General features: G+C 45.1%; 1 protein-coding gene across 2 annotated transcripts in view; it reads left to right on the forward strand.

The window, feature by feature from the left end:
• The window catches only part of LOC125763357 (uncharacterized), a 46,648-nt gene that overhangs the window by 4,640 nt on the left and 17,474 nt on the right, over nt 1-24,534 (forward strand). Inside the window, exon 2 of one of the 2 annotated variants that reach the window (XM_049426415.1) lies at nt 19,360-19,450. The exons of the other annotated variant lie outside the window; for it this stretch is intronic. The gene's annotated coding sequence lies outside the window, so the exon portion shown is untranslated. The remainder of the gene's footprint in view (nt 1-19,359; nt 19,451-24,534) is intronic. 2 annotated transcript variants of the gene reach the window in all.

Genomic DNA, 24,534 nt, shown 5'->3' on the forward strand with positions numbered 1-24,534 from the left:
TTCCTTTCAAATGAGGCGAGTACATATTATGTTAGGCATTTTACTCCCTAACGTGAAGTTTAACTGAAATTATACAATATTGCAATCAGAAATTATGAGAATGAGTACAAAACAGACTCCATCATATTTTGATCCTTGATGATCGTCGGTTTGAAAACTGAAGATCTAGAATATGTTGAAGAACTGTTCTATTCCTCTTTAAACTTCTGTTCCAACACGACCACAAATGAGAACTCGGATTAATGTTTGGTCTTTATTAAGCCCAACAATGTCTGAGCTGCCAATGACTTAACTGTAATTGAGTTCAAGGAGATATTCGATTATTATTCTTAGAATCCTCAACAACTCCCCAAATAGTTTGAACCTGTAGATGTAACGAGCTCTTATCCAATAGTTATTGAGTATCAGGATTGTTTCTTTCCAGTTTAATCAGAGATGAATGAATTTCCAGGACATACTTTGCCATCAATACAAGAAGTTATTAAATTTCTTGTATTTATTTCATTCATTCCCAAACAGATGTAATTATTTATCAGCCCACCTCATTGTGGCGCCTTTTATGCTTTCATAATGAACTACACGCATATTCACATCCTCGGTCCAATTCTTAGAGCGCACAAAGAGGGGAGTAGGAAAAATAAAAATATTTGTTCTGGAATATATATGTCATAAGATACACTCCAGCATTCTACGCACAGGCGTAACGCACTGATCGTACGATCAGAGAGGTGTACAGCTTCAAACGATCTGCCTGCCAAGCAGTTAGGTTTTGCCTTCTCAGTTCTGCTTGCTAGTATATAGTAGTTCTATTTACGGACTCTATCGGGTCGTATTATAAACAAAACTTTTTCACCCCTTTTACTTGCAACCCCCCCCCCATTCCCAAGTTGCTGACGGTTTCCTTCCCAACTGCCATGCTCCTCTCGCTGTTGTTTTGTTGTTTTTATGGAATTGTTTTGTACCGTGATCGTTCTCGAAAGGGCCTTTTTGGGGTCGTAGTTTGAAGTTCTGAAGGTTTCGTACTTCCGCTGCTGGTTTGGGGTTAACGGGATCCACTTATACCGTGCACGAGTGGTTGCGGGTAGTTTCAAACTGCCGCTGACTCGCTTGCTTTCGCTTGTGATCTTTCGCGCAACCGTCCCGGCGTTGTTGTTATTGCTGCTTATAATGTTCTGCTGTGTTCATCATTTCACCCACCTTGCCCAACTATGGGTTTTGGGGTAGCAAAAGATATGGAATAACGCCATACCCGGTGGTAGATGTGTGGCAAAATTATAAAGATCGTCTTCCAACTCCCAACGCTTTCTTCCCACCCCTCGAAGAGCGACTGTTTTATGTTTCCAAACAATCAATTTTCACTAACCGTTAAATGTTATTTTTTCTCTCTATGCCACTCCTCTACAAAAAAACCGTACTCCCCTTCGTATGATGGAATGGGCGATCGATGCAACGATTGCACGGGATCTGTTAGTGATGTTGCAACGCCTAACCTGCAAAGGTACCGTGCGTGCAGAGCAAGGAACGCACTGTGGCGAAAGAGATCATATGTACCGATCCGAAAAGCCGAGCCGAGTAATGTTGGACTGATGTTGATCGAAAGATCTCCGATGATCGAAGTGGGCCCTCCGCACCATTATTGTGCCGCCTGCCGGGTGAAAGGGAGCTAGATAGTGCCCGGTGGGTAAAATAATGACGGAACGGCATCACTTTGTTGGCTAGCATCGACCGCACTGTTTGCGCAATACCGAATTAGAATACGGCCGCGGTGATGATTGGTTTTCCCGAGCGGGAGAACGCTCAGTAAGCAGGACGTCGAAGGCAGCGGACGAACGCGTACGGAAGCCGAATAAAAATATGATGTAACAGGCAATTAAAAGTGGAAAATATCGCATTGTGAGTAGCAAAGACAAGGAAAACTGAGAACAAGGGTGACGTCTTTTCGGAAGAGGGGTAGGGGGGGGGGGGGGGGTAGATGTAGGGAGGGGAAGGAAACTTGGAAAACGACTTTCCAGCAAAACAACGAGCACTCCCACCCGGAGTTGGGGTACGGATGGATAAACGGACAGATGAATCGTGTCGAGTGAACTGAGCCGACGCGTCCCAGAGAAAGAATGAATGATGGACTACTGGGACAGGCTGATGGTGCATGAAATGACTGTGTGCACGAGCTCGAGCGTGTGTGTGTGTGTGACCACACGGTGTGGTGGAAAACTGGTACGATCATAAATTATACTCCCGATAGACAGAAGGTGAACAGAAGTCTGGAGCTTCTGGAGAGGGTGGAGAAAGTATTTTCCCTCCATCGATCGTTCGCTGATCAACTTGTGCCAGACAACAACAGTGGAAAAGTGCCTCGTACAGGGATGGCCGGGGGCGCGGAGGGAGGACTTTTAGTGGGCGAAAAGTGTGAAGAGAACCCATCACACACTCGGTGCTGTGCGTGTGATTGATTTCGATACTGTACTGGGTGGGATAGTGTTCATCAAGCACGAGTGGATAAAATTTAATAGCTACGGGAGCGCGCGCGCACGGCAGAACACCAACAAAGGGAGCCGAAACTTGGTGTCGGTTGCACATTTCGGTGCCGGAAAATGGTATTCTTTGTTAGTGTGCGAGTGTCTGCTACGAGAAAAGCGGTAACAATTTGTTTATATCCTTCACCTTTACAATGGGAAGTAATTGATCAGCGTGATCGCCGGTCGGTTGGGTTTCTTTGAAGATGCAGCACTTAGACCTACTTGTGATGATCCGACGGTATCTTAAACAGGGTTGCAATTCCAGGATCTCTTAGCAAAACGGTTCATTATCACGTGTCTGAAGCGTCGTATTGTCTTTGGTTGCGATCATTTCCGGAGTCTGGAATGCAAAAGCAGTGCAGAGCTGTACACTTCCATCTCGGGCAAGTTCCTTCACATTTCCTAACTAAGCAGTGAAAGGTATCTCCATAATGGATGTAATATTTCAAACTACCCACATCTTTCTCTCTCTCCCGTTTTCTTCTGTACCCTCTCATTGCACACTTTTATTGATCCCATCGTTTCAACTGTTTTTGGTACGAGGTTTCTTACGGTTGACGTTTAACACCTAAACGCCCCAAACGCCCGTCCTTGTGAAAATCGACCGGGTCGGTCCGCCCGCTTTGATGCACCCTAAAATGGACACGCAAAGGCAACACACCGAAGCAAAACACCCCAAAGATCATGTTTCATGCTCACACCCAAACCCCCAACACCCCCTCGGGGGATGTGGGGGAGGATGATGTTTCGCTACGTTTTCGTTTGCAACTTTTCGTTTTTCCCCACCCCGGTTGCTGATTGTGAAGAAGAAACAAAAATAAAGCAAGATACCGAACGGTTCCTTTACCTCTTTTTCCTGCACGTGCAATATACGGAAGAGAAGAAAAAAAATCGTTTTTCTCACGTTCGACGTTTTGGATTGGCAGGTCGATTCGATCGGTGTGCAACGGACGGGTTTGGGGCCCCGTGGAAATCGGAAGAAAATAGAAGTGATTAATAGTACTTTGTTGACTTGTTAGGCGGGCAACTTGGATGCAACTGCTTCGATCTGCTGCCACTCGATCGATCGTTAGCAAAATGGGGCGGTTTTAGGGGTAGCTTGTTTCGGTTTTACTCATGCAAAGAGATACATTGGAAAGGAAGCATGAACTATTCCCAATTTTGCGAAAGTTATGAAGGGAAGGATGCGCTTATAAAACACTCGGCACTCGGCGGTAAGTTCTCCACTTGCCAATTGAAGATGGATTTTACTTAAGCAAAAGCTGCATAATGAGTCTGCAGGCTGCATTATGAAAGAGTTTCTTGTTGTGCGCTTGCCACACATTATTCCACCTCCCGGGGGTTTCGCAGATAAGCTCACAAAGATGATTTTGATCTTCATCTGTAGCTGCATCTTCGGGGTGGACCGGCCCCGGTCAGAATGGTGCAGCAAAACGTGCACCGAGAGAATGCGTCGTCGTGAATCGCATCGAGCTGCCTGTCGAGCCACCGCAGAGCTCACCCCGAACCGGCTACATTATTTGTTATGAACTTGTTTTAATTCTTCTTGCGTATTATGATTGTTGCCTTTTGTCTTTCGCTCATTTCAGCATTCCAGCATGTGCGTTTCGGGGCCGGCGTCATTGCACTTTCGCTTCTCGCTGCATCCCATCCGTTTGGGGGGATTGGGATTGAAAGGGAGCACATTCTTTTTATTTGTTGTACCACGCGTTTTTCTTTTACACAGCGCACCACAAACAACCTGCCACTCAGTGAACCCTTAATCCGTTTTGAGGCTCACATTTAGCACACGGACAGTGGGTGATATGACGAGAAACTGCCCGCAAAAAAAGGGGTAGGGGAGGGGGGGACAAAGGAATCTCTAAGGCACATGGGGATGAGTGTAACGCCGCCACGATGTCGATCGCGGTAAGATGAGCCCTGCTACCAGCCGGAATGGGCATGAATGGGAAAAGGAGAATAATAATAAAAAATCCCTCACACACACACACACTCGACTGAAGAAAAACGCACCGAGATCGCAACAAGAAACGTTTATTAAGAGCACAATCGACAGAAAGCATGAAACACCACAGGGCCCAAGCGGGCTTTGGTTAGTTGGTGACGTGACCAGGAGACTGAAGCGATAACACAATGCTACACACACACACACACGCACGCATCTAGACAAAGCGTGAAAGAGAAGAGCAGAGAGCGTGAGATGGAGAAAACAAAACAACAAAAAAAACGACGAATGTCAACATAATTAAATTCTTTGTTTTAAACGTTTTGCCTTCATGTGTTTTGCCCGTTGCTGCGCTGTTGTCTTCTATCGCCTTGCTACGCTTAGAGGCCATCACGAGATGGGGGTTGTTTTTAATGGAACGTGTACTACGGGTCTTTGGTGCGATCGTCGTGTGTTTTTTTTTGTTTGGTTTTGTTACTGTTTTTATGCTTGCGTTTGTTAGCGGGCAAAATGCGTTTGCTGCTTTCAAACGTTCGGGTTCATTTGTCCGTTTATGGATTTTTCAGCTCTTCAGGTGGGGTGAAGGATACAAGGGATGGTGGGGTGGGACCCCATCCACCCGATCGGGTCTGGCAATCTTTTGTCCATTCAATCAGCCAAATGTGACTGTTACTGGAAAGGGGCGGGAGGTCGAACTATAACATTAACAGGCTGTGTGCGGAATGTGCGATCGCGTGTTTTTTTTTTAATGAAACGGGGGTATTGCGGAGCAAAAGGAAATGAAATGATAATACAAAAGGAAGATAAGTTTCTAAGGTTTTAAGCTTTCCCGGAGCTGTGGGTGGGGGGACAGGGGAAGGAAGAATAATAAAAAAATATTACGATCAAAGACAAGCGTACAGTGTGTGGTCAGAGTACCAAGCGTTACGAGAGCTAATTTTTTTTATAGCACAAGTCGCAAGTTGTCGAGCGACTTGCGGAACCGTTAGAGATTGAGGTGTTTTAATTATGCTACCAGCACCATCATCCATTGGGAGAGGTAACCATTTGGGGGTCTCACGGGGACCAGGGTTGTGTAGCTAATGAAACATTATCCATCCAGAGGATAATGTTGGGGAAGGTGTCTCCCTCCATTGAGTCTGAATTTTTGGGGAGATGACAGATAAGGTTTTAGAGCATTTCATTGTGAAGGGCTCATGTTTTAAGAGGTTGACCTATCTTTTTTTTTTGTTTTGGCACGTCACAATGAAATTCTTGCGAATGTTGTCAAATGAAGTGAAATTCAAATGTTCAAGGCTACTGTGTGAGGCTACTGATCAAATTGGCTCGGATCTTTCAATCCTTCGTTATATACGAGACAAGATCCAGATTTGATTTAATCTATTTTCTTATGTGGATCAGGACGGAAAATGATGTTCAGAAATCTCGTACTCGGCAGCTAAGAGTATTAATTTTTTGAGACGCGGATCTATTAACTTGATCTTGGGGGTTTGCCTCGTCGTTTTCGAATGTTTTGTTGAATTTTATATCTTTGTGAAAAATTTATACAATTCTTTAATATTTCCATCCAAATAGGTCGGCTAAGGAGCAAGAATACTAGAATCAAACAGAAATGCTGAATAATGCGCGGTAACAACAAACATGATACCCAATCAGATACCCATCCAAGTCTCGTCTTTATAGCGTGAACACTATCAATGTCTTCACTTCCATTTTTATGCACACTTAGCATAGAACAAAGTTTATACGCTGTTTTATTTCGTAAATTGTGTATTGTCACAATTTATTTTTCGCAAATATCGAGTGACGGTTGTTCCCGCACCGTGTGTACGTGGCGTGGCGATTAGTGGCCGAGCGCAAGTACACCCATCAGCAGACGGTTGCGAAAATGTCTTCTCGTACACTTTTATTGCTTCATAAGTAAGGAGATGGATGTCGCAATTTACTCGCTTCATATTAAACGCATAGTTAATGTGATAGCTCATTACTTTGGCCAGCTTGCCAGCGTTTCGTTTCCTCTAGCCTTAGCCGCTCGCCCATTGCCCGTATACCTCCCATCGGATCTTGGAGTTTGGATGATATCTGTAGGTCTGCCCGGTCTCACCGGTTTGTGGTCACCACCACCTTCCGCACGGTTCTGTTTTCAATCCCTCACCCACCTCGCCCCACCTCCCCCTCTCCGCCCCCTCCGTCCTCCAGGCCAGTCAATATAATATTCGTGGGTTTAGCCTCATCAGCACGGCCGTCCGAACGTACGAAGTTTTTCCCATTTTGCGAATGGTCTGGCCGCTGATTGTGGACATTTAGTGAAGAAATCTATTCACAATCTCCGGACTTTCCGCGCGTCCCCCGTTTCCACCACCCCGAAGGAAAGGGGGTGGGTATTTTGAGGGTGACGGTGGCTTCTTCTTCTGTGGCTACCACACCACGGCTACATGACGGTCGGTCCGTATCACGACAGGCTGAGAAGCGCTTCGCTTCGACACGAGATTATCGACTGAGAAGCCAGCCAAAAGAGAACGCCACGGCTGTGTGAGCGCGCACGCTCGGGCACGCTGCTTTGCGTGTCCGGGCTCCAGAAGACACACCAGGTTTGGTGGCACGCAAAACTAAAAACATGAGTTGCAGGATGAGGTGAACCCACCGGAGGGAAGAGGGAAGGAAGGACACCGGGGGGGGGGAGGGTAAAGCGAGAGCCTTTGACAGGCGAACGGAGGGTCCCATAAAAAATGGCAATAAAAATGAAAATAAGTGCCTCGCGTCGTTTTGGTGCGTTCGGGCTTGGTGGTGGTGCTCTCATTGGAGCGCCTACCAAGACTTGGTTTGTCAAAAAAAAGAAAAAAAGTACACACACACAAACACACCAGTTCTCTTAAAGCATGGTGCTAATAACAGTTTGGCCTATCGGCGGGGTAAAATGCTGCGACAGGTTTTTTTTCTCTTCTCCCTTTTATATGCTGATGTAGTGCAGCGTCGCCATGCAGCGGGTTTTGTCTGATTAGCGACGATTTTTTACATTTTCTTTATTACTATTATTATTATTACTATTTGTTTTTATCTGCGCAGGTTTCGCTTTTGCAAATGCACCCGCGGTCTCGTCCCGCACAGCGCTAATCTGTTGCGCCGAACCGCGTTGCGTTGCGCATGATGTACCGCCTTGGTGGAAATGAGTTTCTCCATTTTGTTGAGGCTTAGGTTAGTTTTTCAAGCCAACCGATGGTTTGCTTTTGGTAGATTGGGAAGGAAGGACGGTGAGGCTAGTTAGTATGTTGTGTCGGGTTTGTATCTTTCTTCACTTCAGCTCTTATCCACCATTCCCTTTGAGCTTGTTTTTATTTCCACCGGGCATGTCACTTGTTCTGGTCTTGCTTCCTCGATGGCTTCTTCTTGTAGCGGGCCAGCAGGGGCTACATACTTGCGTGAATGAAAACTGGAATAATATTTTGCAAGTACGCTTGCCTCTACGGTCAGTGTACGGTTCCGTCTACGCACCCAATGTTGCCCAGTTGTAAAGAGTTCCAAACCGCGAAACTAGCCACCGTGCGTCTCCATGTTGCGCAAGAATGAGCGGCCGAAGACGGAGACCCGTTGTCTGCGTTCGATTCGCAAAGTCGGCTTTGAACGATCGTTAGTTTTGTTAAGTTGACCACTTTATCATTCGGCGGTGCGCGAGGTTTTTGGATTTATCCAACCGATTGCAATAAAGTATTGGAAGACCTGCTCGTAGAAGATAGGCAACATGTTTTCCCCTTTGGCTGGTGGTTTAACCTCCCATCGAACAATGTTTCATTTGCATACTGGCTAAAGTCTTTCTGGCTGAGTAACAAACCTCTGATAAAACTATTTAATATCATGAGTTATAGTGCCGATTGACGCAAGAATGTATGGCTACTTAATGACATCTTCCTTCAAGTTACATGAAATGCTAATTAAATGATGAAAATACATCACACATGAAAAGGTTGACGTTTGTCCTATTTTCTTTTCTATTTTTTTTTTGTTTTTGCTGTTAGAGAAATGTCGTCAGCAAGTAGCAGGGATATGTTTCGAGACAACCTGTTCGATGGAATGGTATCAAAACACTAGAAAAGTAACAAGCTCCCTTTACTCAACGAACATTTGCAATTGAAATAAATTCATCGATGTATATCTCGGAACTATATTCACCCATCCCATTACATGCCGAAATGTAACAAATCATATTTTCCATCAGCAGAAAATTAGCTTTTCCTGTTACGGATTTCTTCGTAGTGTAACCAATAAAGTATAACCGATCGGTATTGGAGCGATAGAGACAGGGAACGATCGGGTTTCTTTGTGGGGAGGGTGGACCATTTCCGCTGCGTGGGTGTACAGGGTGGAGAAAGGTTTTCCCTTCCTAACTTTAACACTCTTCTGCTTTTTTTCCTTGCTCCCTCCTTTTTCCTGGTCCATTTTCACAAAAAGAAAATAATAATAAGCACAAGTAATTCGCGAACTAAAGAATGGAAAAGAATTGTCAGCCAGAATTTTCCCCCCCCAAATGCGCGTACGGGAACAACCGTATTAGCGCTGTTTCGCCCTTTTCCGGCAAGAAAGAGATCACACGATCGATCCACCCGTCCGGTTGCGTTCCCCCCATTTCACGCTTCCCAGCGTTTTGTTGTTTACAATGGGATGTATTATGAAAATGGCACAATCCATTGGGAGGTTGGGTGGAAAAACGCTTCACACGAGAAGAGGACAAACAGTGTTCGTTCTGCTTCTTCTGGGGACGTCTTTTTCTACTTCAGCAAGTTGGGGAAAATGGGAAACTTTTAGTGAGAGAGAGAGACGAGTTTTCCCCACTTTGAAGTGAGAATAAATGTGGAAGAGAATTTCTCTCACTCACAATCGCATTTTCCTACGTGATATATAGAACGTGTGGGGATGGGAGAAAAAGGAAGAAAAAGTGGAAAAATGAAGCGGGTGGAAAATGACAATTGCATCCAACGGGTCGTTCGCACCAACGTGATGAGCCCAAACCGTAGAGAAAGTGCATTATGCTTGAAAGAACTCAATGTGTTCGGTTCCGGAAAGGATGCTGGTAAGAAGGAATGCTTGTTAAAGGTTTTGTTGTACATAAGGTAGCACCGTTGTATGGGTGTAGATGTTTTTGGGTTTTGGCTGGGTACAAACTATGTGCATAAACACTATCAGAAGATGAAGCCTGGATGGAGCTCACTATTACTTCTTGTAGTTGGAACTAAAGGAAGGTGGAAAATATACTGGAAATTAAATAAATTTGCTGTATAATAATTTTAGAAGATTTTTATGAACACACACCCAATCATAATATTAATATTTTATTTTTATAATGTGGAACTATTAGCTTGGGAAAATAAGCGTCTTCACACAACCACATAACACGCCAAGAAAAAATAAAAAAGAAACACAAGTCCAGCCAATAATCTGAAGGAGAAGGAAAGAAGGAAAACAACACACACAGGAGCAATGCTCGCAAAGCTATTCGCAAAACAGGTGTAGAAGAAGTGAATCAGAAAAAAGGGCATAGAATGGAACAGGCGCCCACGGAACAAGCGGGACAGCACGAGATGGAAAAGAGAACGGCCACAAACGGGAATGGATGCAGTGGAGCAAACATGCATTCTTCCTTGCAAGGCCGTTGCATTACATCGTTTAAAGAGAAGCGAGCTTGCTGTTGCTGCTGCTGCTGCTCCAACCTTTGGGGATGCTGCACACAAGCGCACACACACACACCCTCACTCGCGCTCGTATGTGTGTGTACGCGAGGGTGGAAATATTTATTTAGCATATTTCACATCACTTTCGGAAGATCGTTACAGGGGAGGGTGGAGTGGGTGTGGGGGGTTGGGGGGTATTTTTGGCAATCCACTCGATGATGGTGGAGCGTTGTAATGGCATGTACGCTACTACCACTTGAAGTAATGACTTGTACATACATCGAACGATCAAGAGGGTGCAAATATGAAAATCAATTCGAAATGGTGCTCTTCGTATTAGTAGCATCCGAAATGTGATTTCTTGTTTGATTTAGCAAGATTGCAAGCGGTTTAGTTGTCTTTAGCAATCTAAGCGTAGCAAAAACACTTCCAAATTATTTATTTCCAAACTAAAGTGAAGCTAGGAAAACAATTACAACAAAGCATCGTAAACTGTCTATATAATGGATGGCGTTTTAATGGCGATGGATCATGTTTTACGCAGTCGATTAACGCATCGCTTAAGCAGAGTGCATGTTTCAATATATCATGACCCTCGCCAATGGTCAGGGACACAATGCGACGAAGGATAATGACTTCACTCAGTTCCGCACCAAAACCATTCCAGTCGACGAATTGTTACTGTCCCGTACGCCAAAAGCACAATCCGAACCGAATGGCAGCAAAAAAAACACGATGAAGATATGTGTCCCCGTGTTGGGGACGGTGGCACATGAAGCGGTGGATTCGAGAGGTGATCGAGAGATATCATTTGACTCTGCACGGGTACGTACCGAGCGAACGAAGTCGCCGGCCCATCGTCGCCCATTTGGAGCTCGGCGCACCGGACCACGCTGAGGGCTTTTAATTTTCGCCTGTTTTGAACGGGAAATAATTTATTTCCCTTCTCATCGCGGCACAGGGAAGGGGAAACGGAAAACAGGCGAGCGGGGAAGAATAGCAAGGCTCGATGCCATCATCCTCAGGAACCGGCTGCAATGCCATGCGCCATCGCATTTGGGGCTTTCGCATACGCGCTTCGGTTTTTAATTGATTAATGTGTATGTTTACATTATTTATGTAATGCTCGATCTTATTTGCCTTTGCATCGGTGCAGTCGTTCATTGCTTCGCTACGGTGCTGGGCGACGTTTCCTGCAAAGCTTCCCGAGACCACACATCGGCGAAGGAAGCTAGAACCTTTATTGGCTCTAGTCCTAGTAATGAGCAATCACAGAATCGTGCGTTGAAATCCACCAAACCCGACGCTTACCGATCGACATCGCGACATCGCCGACCCGATGGCTTCGAACATCACTCTCGCCAATGCACTGGAATGCGCATCGGGGATTGCAACTGCACTTGCACCGACCGACCGTCCGAGGAGTGCTTATCAACATCACGCCAGGACTTGGCTTGGACAGTCGACTGTGTAGTTGAACCGCTGGCAAAGATTTGCTGCCGAGATTCGCTTGTCCGTTTGTCGAGATCCGGCCAATCCAACCTGTTCCGGCCGGAATGGCGTCTCGTCCGTGGAGTTTTCGCTTCCCAGGCCGGACCCGGGGATGGTAATCGTTCGTTCCGCCAGAAAACTTGGAAGCAAGAGGGATCGGGTCACCTTTCTCGCTTTGCTTATCTACTTTACAGAACAATCAAACGCGTACAGAGAAACACATGACGCCGAGTGCTGTGAGGTGAAGAATACGGGATGGGAAAAAGCTCCGTGCATAAAGAGCTTTGATTTGATTACCTAAACCCTTGCAGGATAAAGGTGAATAGAGTAGCTCGGATTGCTGAATTTGTACCGACTAGACATGGGACAAACAATTCTTTTGAGGATTGAGTGCGGTCCAGTTCGATCAGTGTTGTGAACTGAGCGCGTACGGCAGTTCTTCCGCACGTCGTCCTTGGTGTTGATCTACACAAGTGAAGTAGTAACGGGTAAATCTTCAATTTTCGCGGAATCGAAGTAATCCGACTCCGAGACATTCCGGAGTAACTTCGGAGTAACTCGGGAGTAATTACTCCGGAGCAAACTTCGGAGTTACTCCGCAGTAATTCGGAGAAATTACTCCGAAGTAACTCCGAAGTTAAACCCGGAATAATCCGGAGCAATTACTTCAGAGTATACTCCGGTTTTTATACGTCGGAGTCGGAGTAGATTCAAGAATCCACACCGGAGTTCCCATCCCATGCAGATCCCATGCTAATGTGTTGGTACGTGTATTACTAGCAGTTTCAGTAGAGAGGAGTCGAGTAAAGAGGAGTCGAGTAAAGAGTATTCGTATCTGCAGTCGGCAAACTGAATCTTCCTCACATTGAACTGTCGCCGTATGGTTAGCGTGCGGAAGAATCGTCAATCATAATTCTTTTGTGCGGATCTCGCTCACTCAGTATAAAGATTGGAACGAATCGAACGGTACTGATTCAATACGCGCATGCCTAGTACTAACCGGATTTTTGCGTGTTTTGGGTTAAAATTTTAACAAAAAAAAAATATATATATGTATATTTTTAAGGTTTTTTTTGACTATTTTTTGTAGCAATTACTGATATTCTTAAAGGAAGGAGGCACTTTTTGTTAAAATCAAAACTTAAAACAAATTTTGTCTTAATTTTTATCCTACCACTCCAAAGGTTAATGCTACAATCCTTCACCTTCTGAGTGCGCCTAGAAGTGCACGCTCGCATCACTGCCCTTGCTCAACTTCCTCCATGTATGGTCGACCACTTCCCAGGGGGATCCACGGACACACCGGAGGAACGGACTTAACTTGTTTCGTTTTTTTTCTCTTTCTTAAAGCATACGGCCACAAAACAAGCGTGCGATGCTCTGCATTTTGTTTTATGTTTCTACACAACATTCTTGATGTGCTTTTTGAATTACGCTCTCATTCCTCCCCTCGTTTCGGGTTTTCTGCCATCTCCCATCCCCTGCTTTATCTGTTTCCACCGCGTGTCGGTCGCATTTTCACGATTCCACATGGGCGCGATGGCGATCCCATTGGTAAGTGATTTATTCCTGCACCAGCCAAGAGATATTGTTCTCCACCTTTTGCGATAACGGATGACACCGTACAGGTTTCATTTTACTTCAAAACCTGCAAAAGTGACCAATGTCCACCGCCACCATCACTTCTCGTTGTTCGTTGTTGTTACTATTCGCCGGTGCTCGCACGCCTGCAATGATTTGGTGCGGGCGGTTTGAAAGAAAAAACAGGACGATGAGGGAGGGTGAGGCTTTGAAATTAATCCCTTTAAATGGAGTGATGGGGGAAGGAAAAAGGGTGGGGGCAGTCAGAATGGATCAGGCGTAAAAGATTTTACCACGGACTAGACTAGACAACTCGTTTGACAATTTTTGCTGGGAACGAATCGGAACGGAACGGATCGTGTCCTCTGTGATTGAGAGCTTAAGAATAGTTTCCTTAAAGAAGTAAATAATGAGTTTGCAAACGATTCGTACAGCATTCGAAAGGGACGTACCAAGACAAGACAATCTAAGAAAACGGAGCAATTATTTTGTGACATTCACTTCTCCAGCGGGAAAATGGATACCATTCTTAACCGGGCTAATGGAAATGATTTGATTAGCAAAACATTCCATCACCAGCACACACACACACAGCCGTTAGCCTGATCTGCAAAATTACGGATGCCGTTTTTCTGCCCTCTGCTCGTCCACACGCAAAATACAAAACAACACAAAAGACCACGCGAACGCACGCAGTTGACGTACCGTTCGACAGGGATACATTTGAATGGACAATTGTGGTGGATTGTGAGTGAGCGAAACGAAAGCTTTTTTTCTTCCCCGAGACAACATCCTGCATCCCACCTTCCTTCATCCACAATCAGGTGTATCCGTCCTCGGTAGGGCGGACAACCTGCATTCATTTATTTCCCTGCTAGCAATTTTCAAGCAAAGCTCTCCTGCCACCACCTAACTATTCAACCAACCTCCTAACCTCCCCCCATCCCCTCATACCACCCCCTTCCGGGAACATGATGACAAGTGGATCAGAAGGTGCGGGACATGCAACGGTCGGCGGTAAAATGGGGCTCGGCGCTCAAGGTGTGCGCAACGCAACAAAACAAAGCTGACAAGATGCACCAGATGCATCTTCCCCTTGTATGGGATAAAATCACGCGGAGTGTGGAAGAATGGGAAGGGATAGAGCATCTTCACCTCTCCACGCCACCGAACCGCCACCTTGCCGCGTTCAGCATTATGCTTATGGGGATCTTACGCCGATGTCAAAACGGAAAGAAAAGTTGTTTTCTCGTTTGGCCGTCCCGTTTGCCGTGGTTGGGTTTAAAATTTATTGTTTCTCCACCATTTGTTGTAACAATGTACGGTTCGTGGCCAGGCCAGTATAGCTAGGGCCGGGATGCGATTTTCACTTCACCATCGTCCTACGCCATCGCGTCCATTTTCACATTCGGGTTTTGGCGCATGGCCGCAAAGATCCCGTTTCATTCCCGATGCTCCCCCGGTGGGAGTGAAGTGGGCGGAAAGTGGAAGAAGTGGGGTTTAGAAAGAGGGGGGAGATATTGGAAGATTGGAGGTTCCCGAGTGCCGTGTGTTTTCTATTTTGCACCTTAGAAAAATTAGCGTGAGCCAAAAGGAAGACACGCATATTTAAGCGTCCAGCAGAAAAACAGGAGAAACATTGGAACGGAACGGCACAGCTGTCCAGAGGTGGACAAAAAAAGCAATTTTATTTTTTGCAAGTTTAGAAATTTTCTTTCCACGTTCAAAAAATTCATTGTTTATTTTCAAAATATTAAAATGTTTTACAACAAAAAAAAACAAAAATCGTCATAAAAATGTCCATCCATCAGCCTACGCTGGACCACAATGCGACGGTTGTAAGGAAGAGAGCGATGATCACGAAAAGAAAAGCCTCAAGTGTGACTTTCATAAAAGTGTTACTAGAAATAGGTAAAACTAATTATAAATACAAGTAAAGAAAAGTAGTAAAGTATTAATTATGCTACACTGTTGACGATCGTACACTACACAACGAGCGGCTCCATTCCGTACTCCGCAACAGCTGTTGTTAGATCGGGTCGAAACGCAACGAAACGAACGCCAAAGATACAGATAAAACGTACCATTATAAGATAAAATCGTTCATGTGAAATAAATCTTTGCGTACAGCGTTGCCCGTTGCGATAATCTCCTGGGTTTTTTTTTTCGTTTTGTTGTTGTGGTCCGACCCTTAAACCACTGCGCCAGTGCTGCCAGCTGCCAGGTTGGTGGATTTTGATCTGTTAGTGTAAATGAGGAGAAATCTGTTGGGCAAATGTTAGTAACCGTTTTTTTTAGAGGGACAGAGAGACAGAGAGAAAGAGGAAGGGAATTGGGAAAGAAAGATGTTCCAGTGCAGCGATCATTTATAATTGTACGTATGTTGTGTCGAAACGCAGGACCCGGTTTTGTTTCCCGCCCTGCATTCTGGCATTTTTCTCATTCAGCGTTTGCGTTTTGCTATTCTCTGTTGTTTTTTCACCCTTTTCGTCCCCCACCCATTTTCCTATCGCTAGTCGTGGTCGTCGCATTCGTCCGACCGTTGTAGTTCACCTGCTTCCATTGCAGCATTGCAGTTATCAGCAGTTGGGTTTTGCGCTCTAGGAATGGTGCCGAAGTCCGAAGATCGTCCGAAAGGAGCAAAGGAGAGAAAAAATATTTTAATTATTTTAGTTTCTTTATTATCCCACCTGAAACCCCCCTTTCAGCGCAGGCATGTTGGTCTGTTTCGTTCTTCTTTTTTTTATTGGCAAAACTAAGAGATCGCTGCAGCATATGTTCCTGGTGCTTTTGGTGCTTTTTTTCTGTTGCTTCACCAGGTGGAGATGTACACCGACACAGGTTCTACCGATGCATGATGATGATGATGACGGTGTCGACCTTTTGGGGCGGTGAATAGGCAAGATGCTAAATTGGTTTTTATCGTTTGATTTTTGCATAGTTCTTGCACTTAATGCGTTTTGCAGTGGAATTGCGTCCGACTGTCCATTTCCACCTGGCGAATGCAATCGCGGTTGGAAAGAATGGTACAAAAAAAAACAGTTAAGTGACCATTCAATCGGGTATGGATTAGAAAACGGGTGCGTTTGAAAAAACGACAACACGACTCGATGGAAGGGTTTTGGAACGCAAATCCCTAGATTTGTGACAAGATGAAGAAGAGGATGAAGAAAGAAAGTCCCCCCCCCCCAGGAGAGAACCGGAGGGATGGTTCACCCTGGATTTGTTTTTTTTTTTTGCAAAAACCACTCGTTTGGACGTTTGAAGCGTTTGAAACAGATTTCGTGACTGCAGTAAAGCAAAACCAGCGGACAAGTGGAGCTGCAACTTACACGGTGCGGTGCGGAACTATGCTTTAGCTTTTATAATGCGTATTTAAACGAGCGATGCGAACATTTTCCAGAACCTGCAGCGCATTAATGAAAAACTTGTTTTCCATTCCTCGCTTCCACCACCTCTGTTTCATGCCCCCCACCCCTCCCGGGGCTATTCACCCGAAAGGCAAAGGGGGATGATGGTGTGCCACACGTAAATTAGACGCCAGGGAGTGACGCCATCCCGCTACTATCAGCCTGTCCCCCCTCACATTTGCGTTTGTTTAGTTGGAGCCGTTTTTCATTATTATTGTCGTCGTCGTCGTCGGCATGGGGAATGGGCGACCGATTCCGGTGGAAACATTTTTCAAATGCAACCGCATCGGGGCTCGAGTTTTAATTAAACAACATTCGACCCTCTATCCTGGCTGGTCGGTGGCCCGGTTCCTGTGCAAATGAAATTTACTTACCGGAGTAATTAAATTTATCGCTCGCTGAAACGATCGTACCGGGACGCATTTGGGGTGTGCTTGCTTTGTGCTTTTCGTAGGGATGTGTTTGTGTCTGTCCCGTTTTTCTGCATCTAAGCGCGAAATAGATAACGCAACCTGCAGCGCTGGTTCTGTAACGTGCATACCAGTTAACGGGGCTTTTCATTAGCGCCGAGGATGCGTTTTAATCAGCAAACCATTGCTAACTTGTCCAAGCGGTGGATAGTTCATCTTCAGACGCACACGCACGCATACACGGGTCGCAAATGGCGCTTATTATAATGAAGATCGAGTTAAAAGTGTTATTACATTTCGAAACCTTTCAGCACCGAGCTGACGATGCGACAGCATCCCAACGGCATCCTGTGGAGGTGATTTTCTTACCATTTTAAAATTAGCAAACCACTGGGTGGATGATATTTTTAATTCCACCCGGCCAGGGCACAGTAACTGGCAGCCATGTTGTCAGCAAAACAATCGACAAACAAACCTTCTTCGGTTAGATGGCCGGATGGTGCGGCTGGCTGGACGAATCGGTGTGAATAATTGCAGGCGAACCGTCTTCTCCCAGCCAGAAACCAGTTTGCACGTCGTCGGGCCATTCACTTCGCGGCCGGACGACACAATTGGCGGTACGGTTTGAATTGCCGATCGGTTCCAAGCCGCGATGGTCGCATTTTCCACCGAGCCTTGAGGGGACGGGAGTTTTCCCTTTTTCTCACCGAAAACACTGCCAGTGGTTATGGGTGTAAACGGGAGGGAAAATTCCAATCCATCGGCGGTTGTTGTTGTTTTGTTCGAACATAATGCTCCTTTTGCGGTGCGTTAGGGCCTCGTTGTTGTTGTTTTGTTGTTAAACAGCCAACAATGGAAGTCTTGTTAAGAAAGCTACGATTGTAAACGGAGTGTAATGTGGTACGGATTAAATTATCGTAACAGTTCTTAGTGCAGCAAAATGTGTTTGAAGTAGAATTGACTTTTTCGATGACAATTTTAATATAAATAAGGCAATAATATTTGATTCTTGAGAAATAGAAAAAAGAGTAAATTTTATTAAAATATCAAATCAAATTAAAAAGAAAATCAAATATTGCTGTGTTTGATATTTTTCAATAAGAATGAGCAATTTTATAAAATTGTGAAAATGTCAATTGGCATGGTGAAAATGTTTATTTTTCGAAACTAGTTTTTATTAAATAAAAAACAGCATAATATTCACAATTCACACATTATTTAAAATAAATGTGCTAATTTCTTAAAACAACTAATGTGTCCCTATTAACTCCCTTGTACTATCGGTGGACCGAGATGCATTAAAAATGCATTTGAGCCCTCAAGCTTTAAACAATATATATAAAAAAGAAAAGAAAATTGCACGAAGTTGCCCGCTAGGGGCACATGGCGTGCCAAACGTTCAAACATGAAAGCGATAAACACACTACGAAATGAAAATAATAAAAAACAAACACACACACACACAGCACATCGAAAAGTCGTTTATATTGTATGGCATCGATCGTTTAGGTATAGCGCTTTTGCCATACTTTCACCAGCGCCAATGGGGCTCATCTCTGTAGCGCTTACAACATCATCTCCGCATCCCCACGAGGAACGAACCCCGGGGCGGACAAGAATTGGCCCTGCCGTATGCTGCGGCCCGGTACGAAAAACAAACCCACAGAATGCGTGCGTGCCCGATACATTCCCCTCTTGGGGTTTTTTTTTCCTTTGTACCGGGAGCCTCTTTTCTATTTCCCAGCTATGAACAAAACACCTCGTACCAGCATAGACCGGAGCACTGTGGAGCACTGTGTTGTTATGGAGGAAAGCATCCTGGTGTGTTCGATACTTTTTTCCCCTTTATTTTTGTTTTATGTGGTCGGGTTATAGTTTCATTCGAGTTGTTGCGTTCGTTATAATATGCATCTTTGTAAATTGTATAAAGCCCGGATGGAGGATGGGTTGTGTTTTTAGCTCTTCCCTCTTTCGATTTTTGAAACATTACAACGCTCCATTCGCCGTGGTTGCTCCTGTTACTCGTCTCTCTGTATGATCCCAAGCCTGGCAGCACTTTGATTAATGAGCCGAGCCTGTCCTGACTGGTTGGTAATCTTTTATGACCTCATAATTGTTGTTGAGGAAGGTTCGTGCTTTGCATCGCCCGTTGATGGAGCAAGGGGTTGGTGGGAGGATGGGGAAAAAGGGAGCGGGAAATGAGACCGGAGGACGAAACGATGCCTGTTTGTTTTAAGAATTATCTTAATCATTTCCGTTCCGTTTTCCGTTGTTGTCGTTGCTTGACGTTTGGTTGAATCCTCTCTTAAAGCATGTCCATTTTTCTACGTCTATCATTCACAGCCAGTCCCCCAATCATAGTTAAAGGATCGAGTAAAACCTGCCCCTGGAGAGAGAGGATAGTTGCAGCAGCCACACAAGGGTATAAATATCGGTAAGTTCTGTTTCAAGTGTTACAGACGGCCAGCCCTTGGGCCAAGGCAAAGTCTCGACAAGCTGGAGATGGATGTTAGATGACTTAGATTGATCTTTTCTCGCTTGCAAATGGAATTGTGAGTGAATGATTGTGCTTGTCAGACTTACCTTAACGCTACGGTTATGTGTTATTTTTTTGCATTCGGATAAATGGCAAAAAACGTGGTGGCAGACGGTACATTAGGTATCCGGCCACAATGATGACCACAACGACCACGACGGCAACGGCTTACTGCTGCGAGGCAAAACCCGATACTAAGCAACTTTTCAATCGACTGCATACTACCCGCAAATGGCACGCGTTTTTCATCGAAACAGGATGAAGAAAGAATGCACCATTTGTTTTCCTTCTAATACCAGCTCTGGCAAATGCCCATTTTGCATATAAAATTCCTGTCTAATTGAACCTTATGGTAACTGTTTCTATAAGAGAAAAAAAGATCACTCTCATTAATTTGCTTCCTGGGATCCTCGAGCTCGAGATGGAACTTGGGGAAAAAAACCATAACTCTTCGCCTTCGTGCGACATCAATCTCGAAATGCAAACATGGAGTACGCTGGGAATGCTTGCGAAAGCCTTTAACCGACCGGCACACGGTGCACATATTGAATTGATAAACGTGAAGGCGGTGTGCAATTATAAGTGTTTAAAAATTAATCCTATCAATTCCATTCTTCCGTCGAATGTCACCATTTGTATGGTACCATCAATTCTCTCAAACTCACCAGCCGCCGTTCGCGTTCACTTTGGCCGCGGTATGTGCGGTTGGGAAGGAGGAGAAACGAATAAGAGGACCTGCTAAACGAGAGCAACCACAAAGGGCGATGCCGCCATTGCTTTGCTTAAAACGATCGTTCGAGAAAAATAAAACAAAGTTGGGTGCGCTCGCGCGGCAAAAGGAAACTCGACGAAACCGGACGGACTTTATCCGCGATTGTCAATTGCTGCACCCGAAAAGGGAGGAACGGGGGTGGGGGTGTGTGTGCAAAACACCCTACGCGGAAGGGTTTGAGGAAAAGCCGCAAAAAGTACACAATAAACAATGTCTTTCGCTCCAGGCCCGTCTCCTAAATCGTTCAACGCTGCATGATCTCGTCGCCAGGAGACAAACGAGGGTGATCGAAACACATTGGCGGCATTGGCCCATGACGTCACAGTGTACCTTACAACATAAATATTGCGGAAAAATCAGAGGAAAAAATGCCGCCCCAATGGGGCGATTTGGGGGGTGGGCGGGAGAGCTACAATGGTCGAGAGGTGGCTCGTTCGATTGTTTAACTACGCGACACGAAGGGACAGATTTCGTGATCCACGCGTGTTAGTATGTGTGTGTGTGTGTGTGTGTCTCTCTGTATCGGCAATTGCAATTGTAAACAATCACACACTATCCGTCCCTGGTGCAGGTGAGGTGTGATGAAGTGCATCGTTGTATTCGCGCACTACCTAAAACCACCCCCTCCTGGAGTGGTGAGTTTCGGTCAGGAAACAAACAAATGATAACAATAATTTAAGCCGTTTTCTGCTGTGTCGCTCAGCGTTGTGGTTCCGATCGATCGAAGACGAAGACGGAATGCCCCTTCCCCTGTTTTGTACACGCTTTCGATTGCACTTGATTGTCCAGGAATCGAACGGGCGGAAAACGGCTCAAAGGCCACAAAGCCGCCATCTTCCCGTTTTTTTTTTGTTTGCAATAGCACTCCGCACGCCCTAATGGACATATGTATGGCCGTAAAACATTGATACATCATGTTTCCAATTATACAGTGTACCAAACAACAAAAAAACGAGGTAAATTATAATAAAAACACACAATACGTTGCATTCATCATTCAATAATTGAATTGAATTTAATTGAAGTAGTTGAAAATGGTCGCATCCCGCTGTTTCGGTTGGGCGTTTCGCTCCCGGTAAGGGTTTTCATGATCACATGCCCAAGCTTTCCTTTCAGCTCCGGGGCCGCGCAGTCCCCTTGGGAGATCCGACTCGATCGGTTCGATCAACGGTAGAAACAAAGGCGGCGACACTGTGCGGGGTTTGGAAAAATCTTCCCAAAGATCCATTCCCGTCAGCACTGAGCGAAGGCGATTGTCAGACCGTAAGCGGGAGGAAAATCAACTTCAAAGGATCGATGCCGCCCTGGGGCGGAATGGCTACTACACTCCCCTTATGTGTGTGTATATGGTGAAGCAGAGACCATGGGAAGCACTGATCGGATCCGTTCGGTTTAGCAAAGAGCGATTTAGCCGCCCGCCCTTTGTTCGATGGCGATTATGGATTCCTGATGCACGTCTGTATGCAAATCGCTATAACGCAAGGTAGGGAAAGGGATGGCCCCGGCACAGTATGATCGCGTCATCTATCGCAAGGGTGTAGATGAGCGGTTAATCCATCGATGCTCTTTGGCTGCAGGCTGGTGCATCAAGCGCACGAAGAATGGTCAGAGTGACTTGACTCAATTATTAACCCGATAAGCTGATGATGGTTGCTGCGGTTGATGTTGGAGGGTTCCCGGCGGGGTGAACCGAACCGCCCGCTAGAGTAAGGTCCCGGCAAGGTCCGAGGAGTAATGCATTGTCGTTTCCTATTTCCGTGAAATAAATTAACCGAGCTACCGACGAACGATGGTTGACAGTTGAAAGAAATTTCGCCGAGCGGGGAAAGATCAGCTGTCAGGCGAGGGGCGAACGGGATTGGGACGCGGTGCGCTTTGGGAAACTGGCATGGACAGATGAATGATTTTTCACATCACGATCACCATTTGCGGTGGCTTTTGTTTTTACGATAGAGTGCTGGCAGGAGCTTCGGCAGCAAGGAGAGAAATTATCCCGCATGAAAAGAATCGATGGAAGGTTAAATGACAGCACCGTAAGCCGTCGGTTCTAAGTAGAATTGAGTGATTTTTTTTTTGAAACCTTTAACGGTATCAGTGTAGGAGAAGGTATCAGTAAACGATTGCATACTTATATTGAGATTTTGTTGCTTCTTATCGTAGGCGTTTTTATAGCGAAATCGGTAAGGATTCATCCTTAACACACTACAAAGTAGTCGATCAAATTCCCTTTATAGCGAGAAATTTATCTCGAAGAAAATTATTTGAGGAAAGTTTCTGAATGTTCATGCCTTGTACACTCAAAGTCGTGGTACGACGGTTATTTCAAAGTATTTGACTACTTTATCTAAACATTACCATAATCAGCCATTTTGTTGAGGTAGAACTCATCAAGATCCAGAGATCTTCTAGAGGCGAGTCCTTTAAGCGTACAATGAACAACATTTTTAATTTTGGGATAATATAAGCAGTTTAACAAGAATTAATTGTAAAAATCGCATGTCCGATGATGATAAACTATTTAAAGAATGTCTTAAACAACGGAGAAGAACATTAAAAACACTATAAAAAGGGATAAAAAGGGATCAAAATTAAGCACATTAGTAAATTTCATTTGTCAAATACAGTGGAGTGCCGAATATCCGAGTACCTTTTATCCGCCTGCCCCATTATCCGTGGAGCTCGGATATGACAGTTCCAAAAGCGAATTGACATACAGTGGAGCGCCGTTTATCCGGGTACCTTTTATCCGGCTGTCCCATTATCCGTGGAGCTCAGAAAAGACAGTTCTAAAGGCGAATTGATATACAGTGGAGCGTCGATTATACGGGTATCTTTTATTCGGCTGTCCCATTATCCGTGGAGCTCGGAAATGACAGTTCCAAAGGCGTGGGGCGCCTTTACAGTGAGGCGCCGATTATTTGGGTACCATTTATCCGGCTGTCCCATTATCCGTGCAGCTCAGAAATGACAGTTCCAAAGGCAATTTGACATATTAAGTACAAACCGGTGATGGCAAGAAATAAACCCCACAATAAGAAAGTGACTCAAGTTCGACCAAATAGAACAGATTTATTTTGCAAAGAGCACTTAAGAATTATTAATATTTAGTTTTACAAGAAAAAAACTCCACCCATTAGACACTAAACACTAATTTTTATCAATAAAAAGAGTTGTACCTATTATCCGTGATATTCGCTTATCCGGCAGGGGCCGAGTCGCGATGAGCACGGATAATCGGCGTTCCACTGAAATGTCAAATAATAACGCTTTGACAGCTTTGAAAACGCTTAATGCTGCGCTCAGTTTAAGTACATCTGGATACATTTCCAGGGCTGAACTTTGATTCACTGTTGCAATATTCAATTTATGAATCAAATCTATTGAACAAACATTGTATCACTGAAAGCTATCTCAACCCCCGAAGAAGACGATTCTGAGTGATCGATGACTTAGAAAAGTAATCGGCTTTTCTTATTCATTTTTTTCCACTCTTTCTCTCGCTCGCTCACTCGATCGAACAAGATAACGGCACACGAACGGTTGTTGCATTTGCTATTTCCTAACCAGTTCAAACCTTTGTAACGATGCACATTTCCAAATGTTCGTTCTCATTAGCTGGCAAACGAACCGTGTGTGTTTGCTGAAGTGTTGCCGAAGCAAAGCCGGGGCGGATACAAAAAAAAAACGGATGGACGGTTCCCTCCATTAGCGTTCGTCGTTGAGTGAAGTCCTGAAAGCAGTGGCTGAGAACAAGGGAAGAGGCCGCGGAAGAAAGGCCGTATCTGCATATGCGAGTTGAAACATAGCAACGGCAGCAACATTGCGTGAAGAGTGTCAGCTCACCAAGGTCCGTGCGGCAGGAGGAATTGGGCAGGATGGCTGGTACAACCCGGACCTCGAACAACAACACGCCAACAACATGCTTTATCGAGTAGGATCTAATCCATCGTCATGTCATGAAATAATCCCGTTTACAGCGAAATGATTATCTATTTATAAAAGGCAGAAATGCACACACGCATCCACCGCTGTAACCGTGCAACGCTTCGGGATGGAAGCCTCCGAGTGCAGTGATCACCTGCAACGCTTCGCCCTACGGAATTCAGCCGGAATCCGTCCGAGCGAATGTTGGCGAGGAATGGAGGTTTTATCTTTTCGCACTCAATTTTGCTTAAACTGTTCCACGGTGGAGCCCATCCGGGGATCAGGT

The sequence above is a fragment of the Anopheles funestus genome, chromosome 2RL, assembly GCF_943734845.2.
Source record: "Anopheles funestus chromosome 2RL, idAnoFuneDA-416_04, whole genome shotgun sequence".
Lineage (NCBI taxonomy): Eukaryota > Metazoa > Arthropoda > Insecta > Diptera > Culicidae > Anopheles > Anopheles funestus.